A 6,770-nucleotide genomic window follows, 5' to 3' on the forward strand; every position below is an offset into this window, starting at 1 on the left:
CATCAGGGTGAGCCTGCGGGCAACGGCTGGTCGGGCGGCCCAGCTGGTCAGCAGGAAGTAAGAGATGCAGCCCAAGCGAACCCCAAGTCCACGCGCACCCATTTAGGGTGCGGCAGTTTGCAGGGGGGTGGGGGTGGAGGGTGCGCCACGGTCTCCCCCCCCCCCCGGGGCCTCGGGCCTCTGGGAACTCATTGAGGAAATGAGGACAGGGATGTGCCCCTGTGCAGAGGTGTCACCAGGGACAGAGTCTACCCCAGCCCCAGGCTCGAGGCAGGAACTGAGACAAATATGTGTTCAGCTGAGACTGGGGAGGTCCCTCCTCAGCACCTTAGAGCCCTGTCCACCAGAGTCCATGCCACCTGCTGCTCTGGAAGACAGTGGGGGGAGGGGAGGGGAGGGGAGGAGAGCTGGAAAACTCCAAAACTTTCCAGGGGTTGGAAAACCAACAAAAGACAAGTGGTCACACACGTTGGGGGGCTGGGGGGTCGGACAAAGCCCCATGTGATGCTGCACAGCAGACCTTCTCCACGTCCTTCAGGTGCTGGCTTGCTTCTTAAATCTGCAAAAGGAGACGGCATCTTCACTGCCCAGTGGAGCACTCCACCCACACACACATCCTTCAAGGCACACACTGAAAGGTACTATCGCACAGCCCTGGGTGCACCGACTGTGGCCCCTGCCCACCTACTGGGAGAACCTCGACCCCAGAGGGGCAGGAGACAGCCTGCTCCTGTTGTCCGGCGGACCCAACATGCAGTCCTGGCTGGGCCGCTTCGAGCTGGGCCATCCTGAACATTCAGGCTGCGTCACTGTGGACAAGATGTCCGTCTTCTCTCTGTGCCTCCGTTTACTCACCAGAAAAGATGGAATGATACAACCCTGCCCCTGGGGAGGCCTAGGAGGGGAAAAGTTGAGCTCGCGGACATGAATGTAAGCATCGAGCCTGCCCCCTTACACCAACCATCCCCTCTGAGAGCCTCCCCATGTGCCTCTGCGGTCCGTGGAAGGGTGCCGGCCACTTCCCCAGGACTCACACCTTGTTTCCTGAAAGACCAAGGCAGGTCTGGACCTGGTAAACCAAATCTGGCTTCTTCATCTATCCAATGGGCCACGGTTATGAAAGAGGACAGGAAATGAGGGCTCAGTCTGTCAGCTTCAGAGAATCAAAGTGGGGTGGGGGAAATCGGCCTTTTCTGACAGGTGGTCCCATCCCACCGGGAGGCAACTTTTTCTGGGTACCCCTCCGCCCACAGAATGGTCACTCTGAGGCCAGGCCTGGGAGGCCAATCGAGGACAGAGACAGCCACGGGTGAGGAGATAAATGAGAAGGGAAGGTGATCTCACCAACACGAATGGATGACCCATCCATCAATCCAGACGCAAGGCCAGGATTTATGACAAAGTCTTTTCTCCCCGCCCGGAAAATCTTCCATGCGTTAGAATTGGGCATTGTCATCAAAGCCCTCCTGATGGAACCAGAAACAAGTTCAGCCCTGAGCAGCATGGTCTCACTCACACACACAGCAAGATCTACCCTCACGAGACCATTTCGCTGTGGGGACAGCCACTCCAAGCCCTGCAGGTGACCCGTGTGAGGCCCCAAAGGGCAATGGGAAAAAAAAATAATAACAGGGAGTTCAAATCCAAGCTCCACAGCTTAGAAGCCAATGCCTGAGATTGCTCACCTTCGTGAAGGTGTTTTCAGCTTGACGTGAGGTAGGTCCAGGAGCGCCCAGCATGGCCGCCTCCCCACCCCTCCCCCACCCCCAGTTTGGATGCCAGGGGCTCAAACCAGGCTCTGAGCCTCCCAGGGAAGCTTGATGGGCCCCATCAAAGTGCTTGGCAAACCACTTAGGCGTTTCCAGGAAAAAAAGGGAGCCCAGCTTGAGGCCATGGAAAGCACGGTCCCCAATGTTGAGTCAGCCTTGAGTCATGAGCTAAAAACACGCTTTTGCCAATTACAGCTCTCGGCAGCCATAATTAATCCAGGGCTGATGAAAACTGTGTTTTTCACTCAACAGAGGAGGGAATTTCAGGTAATTAGGCATACCCTCACGTATCGGTAATTTGCCTCTTCACATGAGCTCTGACCGCCATGTCCAGGCCTTACCTTCAAAAAAAAAAAAAAAACTTATACCAACATTAACCAACAAGATATGTCTGATTTCAAAAGATTACCCTTCGTCCTTAAGTACTCTGAGTGCAAAATGCTAAATACACAAGCCCTTAATTGGTTTTTTTCCAACCCACCTATGTGAGCGTCTCTCTCTAAGAGAGCCGCTGCTCATGGGCTATGCAGCCACGTTGAACTTGCAGATGATTCTGCTCAGAGCTGATCCCAGAAAAACACACTCTGTGGGCAAAAAAGGTGGACACGTTGTGTTTGGATCCATCATTCATTCAGTCATTTGTTCACCTCACCCCTACAGGGAGCCTGCTATGCACTGGGCTCTGGGCTCCATAAGGAGCTGGAAACCCAACTCGAGAAATTGCAACTCGAGATGGTGGTAGCCTCCGAGACCAAACACTTCCTTGTACAGGTGGGACTCCCAAGGCCTAGACCTGCTCGAGTTCACCAGCAAGTTGGTGGCACAACAAGGAAGTGAAGCTGGGTCTGTGCCTCCCAGTGAGCCCAGGAGCTCACAGAAATCCCAGCCATGCCGCCCCCCTCTGCTGGGCGGTGAAGGCAGCCCCTCCAGCTTCCCCTGGGTACACGGAGATCACCGGATGTGTCTCAAGGTAGGCCAGGTGGCTACTTACAGAACTAGGTCTTTCCCCCCAGGACCCCACCCCTGACTTTCTCCAACATCGAAACCCCCTTTCCTGTTCTTTTAATTTAACAACCTCTACAGAGAAATGGAAATAGAAATCGCAGTCTACGCTGGCTGAGCACCAGCATCTGGGGAGTCAGGGGAAGAGGGGGTGTTGTGGCCCCATTTTACACAGAAGGAAACCAGGGATTTCACCTTGGGAATCCCTCAGGGTCACCCAAGGACTGGAGGCAGCTCTGGGTCTGCACCCAAAGGACGCCCTAACAATCACAGTGTTACTACCACTGACAACCTGTGGGCGCACACTTGTGCTGGCACCGTGCTCTGCCCCAATGGGAACAACTCACCCAATCCTCACAGACCACACAGAGAGAGGAGCAGAGCTCAAACCCGGGCTCTGACGTATAGGGACGCCTCACTGCTGGGTGGCACCACCACATCCAGTCCCAAGCCGGGAGGGCAGGGCTGCAAGCTGGGCGTGTCACTTCTCCTCTAGGAACCCCACATTTCCACCCGTGAAATGAGACCAGGACGCCTCCCTCAGGCTACAGGAGCTGAGAGCACACGGTGAGCATTCGAGGCTTCTCTTTTGGTCTCCACCTCCAAACCCACATCTTGCTGGTCCACGCGTTCCTGGACCTGGATTGGTACATCAGTTCCGCAGACACAACGAACAACAGCTCTTCCGTGAAGGCAAGCAAACACCGTGCTGTGAGCCCACAGGCAGGTGGGCGAGCCGGCCAGCCCCTCCCCTGCGCTGGGCCCGTGGCTCTCTCTTGTGACCAGGGGCCCCAGGTAAGAAGGATCACGCATGTCCCTTCTGCTTTTATCATGCTATGGCTCTAAAATTTCAAAAGTTGTTCTTAAGTTACTTATTTCCTGATTCAATAGGCCAGAGGCATAAATGTATTCACCTCCTCCTTCCCAAAAAATGACATCGGGATAGGGCACCTGGGTGGCCTAGTCGACTGAGCATCTGACTCTTGATTTCGGATCAGGTCGTGATCCCAGAATTCTGGATCAAGCCTTGCATCAGGATCTACACTGAGTATGGAACCTGCTTACGATTCTTTCTCTGTATAAAACTGAAAAAAAAGACAGCAGGAAATCTTTTACTGATCACCTATATGATATGCCTGAAAAATACTCAATGTGTCTTGAACAAATTGATTCATTCACTTCTCTAATTTATGCATTCCCTCACAAATAAGTGAGTCTATGAGTGGATGAATGGACAGACAGATGGACCGACAGATGGACAGATGGATGCATGGGCAGACAGATGGATGGACAGACAGATGAACAGATGGGTGGACGGATGGGTGGATGGATGGATGGATGGATGGATGGACAGGTGGACGGATGGACGGATGGATGGATGGATGGATGGACGGATGGATGGATGGAAGGATGGACAGACGGACCAACAGACAGATAGATGGATGGATGGATGGATGGATGGACGGATGGACAGATGGACAGACGGATGGACAGATGGATGGATGGTTGGACAGACGGACCAATAGACAGATAGATGGATGGATGGATGGATGGATGGATGGATGGATGGACAGGTGGACGGATGGATGGATGGATGGATGGATAGATGGATTGACAGACCAACAGACAGATAGATGGATGGGTGGATGGATGGATGGATGGATGGACGGATGGATGGATGGTTGGACAGATGGATGGATGGATGGATGGATGGATGGATGGACAGACGGATGTCGTATGCTCAGAGCATGGTATTCTGACAGAGGTGCACCCTGCATCAGCCACATGGTCCCTAGGTGGCATTCCCAAAACCACAGGGCACCACCTCTGGCTCTTGCCCTTGAGTACATCTATGAAGGTGTCTGAAGTTTCATTTCTTTTTTACTAAAATGGAGCCTCTAATGCCTATTTGAACCAGGTAGTTGTGCAGATTCAAAGAGCGTGCCTGGCCTGTAAATACATAGTAACCACCACCATTATTGTTTATTTTTTCCTAAATCGCTGTAATTCACAGCAGAGTGATGAGTGCATGTCCGAGAAGGCAGCACTTGAGCACAGTCTGCTTCGGATGGGACTCATAAGTGTGGCTGCAGGAGTAGGGGCCTTCCAGGATGGGGGATGGACAAATGGAGGTGAGGAATCGGGGGTCAGGACAGGAGAGGCTGTGTCCTCAGTCCCTCCACCCAGGGGAACAAGGACGGCTCAGGCCACCACGTGCTTGCCTGCCTGGCCGAGAGGAGCAGCTGGAACAGGAGATGTTTACCCCTTGGTAGGAAGTGGACAGCCCGATCGGACAGAGATGTGAATCCCAAGGTGAGAAGGTGGCATTACCTTGTTAGGCAGGGCAGCCATGAAGGATTTGACTAGGAAAGTACTAGAGAAAACAGCCTTTATGAAGATACATTTCACAGTGGCATGAGCAAAAGATTTGAGGCCTGGAGAGAGGAGGAAGGTACGGGATTCCAGGTCAGAGAAGAAAGGAACACGGAAGCCATGGACGTAGGACGAATGCCTGGATGGAAAAGCGATTGTGGACGTGAACCCAACAGGCCAGCTGTGGGGCAGCGGGGAGGAGACCACTGAGCACCGAGGCCAGGTTCAGGGCTGGCCACGGAGGAGCTGGTTGGGAGGCAGATGCTGAGCTCAGGACGGGCACATGTTTTGAGCCACAGGTGCATCCTCACTACTAGCAGAAATGTGGGACAGTAGCCCCAGATGGAGATCAAGGCTGGAGATGGTGGGGTACGCCATGTGTCCACACCCAGAGCAGGGAGTTGGCATCATCCGCACTCCTGGAGCAGAGCTCAGGACAGCCCAGGGATGGGGAGAGACGGGGTAAGGGAAGCCACCAGGCCAAGTCACGTCAACCTTGACTCGGACACAAACCAGCCTTTCCTTCCACCTCTAAAATAATCTTCATTTCACAATAGAAATGACGTGTGTGCGTGTGTTATGTACTACTTTTGAGACCCTCTGGAGACCTCACGGTCTGGTTGCGAAAAAAAGGGACATCTTTACTTTCCTTCATAGCGGGGGCTTCTCAGCCTTGGCAATGCTGATGGTTTGGACCAGATCATTCTTTGCGGCGAGCTGTGGTGTCCTGGGCACCTGCAGGGCATTGAGCACGCTCCCTACCCCTCAACAAGATGCCAGGAACTACCCCTTCCCCAAGCGTGACAACCAAGAAAGTCTCTGGACATTGCCAAACGTCTCCTAGGGGGATGAGATCACACTGGTCGTATATTAAGGGACGCTTTCAAACTCAGGCCCTCGAACTTCACATCTAACACACGTAAGAGTTTTAAGAAACAGGAATATCACAGTAATCACAGCGAGGGCCTTGCTGTCAGACCCCAGGACAGAGCTGTTGTGCGCTCCCCCGCCGTGAGGCCCTTGGCGAGTGCCTGCAACTTTCTCCTGCCCCGGGGGGTGTTCATCTGTAGGATGGGAAGGTGGAGACGCAAACGTCGCACGAGAGGGGATGCCACCCACACAGTCAGTGGGGAAGGCACGAGGCCTTCCCCAGGAGGGTCTGGGCCACAGAGCTGCTACCGTTTTGTAGCCAGAGTCCCCAGTGACTCAGCTGGCAGGGATGCCACGGCTTACAAAAGCGGGTGGATCCGGGTGAAGCAAGAACTGAAACCTTTAGGAGAGAGGCAGGGAGGCGATCTGAGCCCTTGACTGACTGACGGAGGAGCCTCACTTTCCAGAAATCTGCATTCCCCTGAACGGTCGCACCACACGTGTTAAGGGAGCCTAGGGGCCTCAGTATTCCTGGGTCTGGCTTGTCTGGAGGCAGCCAGCAGGGAGGGTCCGAGGGCCGGTGAGCTTCCAGGCCATTCCACAGAGCTCAGCCAGGCCCCACGAGGCCTCAGGCGGGCGGCCGTCCCGGCCGTCACAGCCCTTCTTGGGAAATTGCTTGGTCAAGAGCACATTGTCCAAGGCAGGTATTTTCAGGCCGATGGGAGTGGGTGTTGGCAGGAAGGAGCTGGCCAGCAA

The 6,770-nt window shown here is 54.2% G+C and overlaps 1 long non-coding RNA gene across 1 annotated transcript; it reads right to left on the minus strand.

Moving 5' to 3' along the window:
- Window positions 1–385: 385 nt before the first annotated feature.
- On the minus strand, window positions 386–3,437 carry LOC121032266 (uncharacterized). Its single transcript, XR_005791173.1, has 3 exons — window positions 3,119–3,437; window positions 2,051–2,110; window positions 386–559 (listed from the first exon to the last, which is right to left on the minus strand). It is a non-coding gene; the product is annotated as an uncharacterized LOC121032266 (long non-coding RNA).
- Between the last annotated feature and the right edge of the window lie 3,333 nt (window positions 3,438–6,770).

Source organism: Herpailurus yagouaroundi, unplaced genomic scaffold (genome assembly GCF_014898765.1).
Source record: "Herpailurus yagouaroundi ecotype Mexico unplaced genomic scaffold, PumYag 141, whole genome shotgun sequence".
NCBI lineage: Eukaryota > Metazoa > Chordata > Mammalia > Carnivora > Felidae > Herpailurus > Herpailurus yagouaroundi.